Source organism: Rhagoletis pomonella, unplaced genomic scaffold (assembly GCF_013731165.1).
Source record: "Rhagoletis pomonella isolate Grant_MI unplaced genomic scaffold, Rhpom_1.0 Rhpom_scaffold_00015, whole genome shotgun sequence".
NCBI classification, from domain to species: Eukaryota; Metazoa; Arthropoda; class Insecta; order Diptera; family Tephritidae; genus Rhagoletis; species Rhagoletis pomonella.
In genome coordinates, this window is record NW_023458569.1 from 4,079,404 (window position 1) to 4,080,893 (window position 1,490).

Below are 1,490 nucleotides of genomic sequence, written 5' to 3' on the forward strand. Positions count from 1 at the left end.
AGTAAGCAGCTGAAAACCGAAGTACATAATAATATATTTTGCTGCTTTTACACTAAATTTAACTCCACGCATACTAATTAAAATTAATTAGATACAAAGAGGAATTAACAGCACGTACCATCTTAGCTATCTTATTAAAAGGTTAAAGCTATTAAAAATACAATAAAGGCGCGATGTTAAAATTATTAATTAAATATAAGTCCACCGGTTTCGTGATGTGAAAATTTTCGATAATTTACTTCCCGTATCATTCTTGGTCAATAAGCCTGCCGATGATTAAAATTTTCACAAATAAAAAAACATTGAAACGCAATGTGTGCTACATTATAGCAGATTTGCTATACCATATACACACTACAATTAAATTATGGTCAAACTTTATTAACTGGATAAGCGATAAAACTGCAAGACTAGTCCGTCTGGCTGGATTTTAACATAACAAATGTACAAGTAAATGCGAGAGTACCCTATATCTCTTCAAAGTACAAAAACTAAATCCAGACGATGGCTATCGCTTATCCAGCATTCAGTTTAACTAATTTTAATAAACAAATAAAATTAAATAAACATCATACCTTGATACATCCGAGGCCAAAGGAAACTTGTAGAGGGAGCTTACTTCTGCACATCTGCATACACATCTTTTCGGCATTTTTTCTACAAATACGTACATATGTATGTAAATACACAATAATTAAAAAAGTGAACGCAATAATAAATTTACATATTGTACTTACTTGTTTGTTGTTTGTTGTTTGGCCAGAAACTTCCAAATCTCCACGAGGCCGATATTTGTAAAACCTCTGCTAGCACACGACTCACGTGTATTGCAAATACAAAATGTTTAAATCTTATTTAAAAAGAAAGTCAGTATTTCGCTAATGCAAGATTTACATATATATTATTTCACAAAACTCAATATTTTACGAAAACTACGAAAATTTTCCGGAAAAAACACTATGCGCGCACAAATTTGCCTAATTATTTGATATTCAGCTACATCCCAGAGTTGCATTTGCTGCTTCTGTAAATATTTTGGGAAGTGTTCCAAAATTCGCTCCGAGCGCGTTCACTGTTGATCTATTGATTTAAATAGTTGTTTGTCAAGCATTTATTACTTTAGTTTGATCGGAGTTAAAATATTCTTCAGTAATAAATCATATTATATCACAACATAAGCTTATAATAGGTGAGCAATTATTTACTCTTAATATGCATAATATTTTACACCATGTACCAAAACTCGCCCTAAGCGCGTTCACTATTGAAGTTTTGATTTGAATATTGTTTGTCAAGCATTCAGTAGTGAAGTTTGATCAGAATTTATATATTCTTCAGTAATTAATCATCCTACATTAAAATATAAACGTATAATATGGGAGAAAGTTAGAAATTATTTAGTCTTAATAAGCATAATATTTTTTTCGTGTTCCAAAACTCGCTCCGAGTGTGTCCATTTGATTTAATTAACTGTTTGACAAGCATTCAGT

At 30.9% G+C, this 1,490-nt stretch overlaps 1 long non-coding RNA gene across 1 annotated transcript; it reads right to left on the minus strand.

Moving 5' to 3' along the window:
• LOC118749319 lies at window positions 1–1,006 on the minus strand. The gene is made up of 3 exons (XR_004994202.1): window positions 738–1,006; window positions 576–657; window positions 1–266 (listed from the first exon to the last, which is right to left on the minus strand). It is a non-coding gene; the product is annotated as an uncharacterized LOC118749319 (long non-coding RNA).
• Window positions 1,007–1,490: the final 484 nt, after the last annotated feature.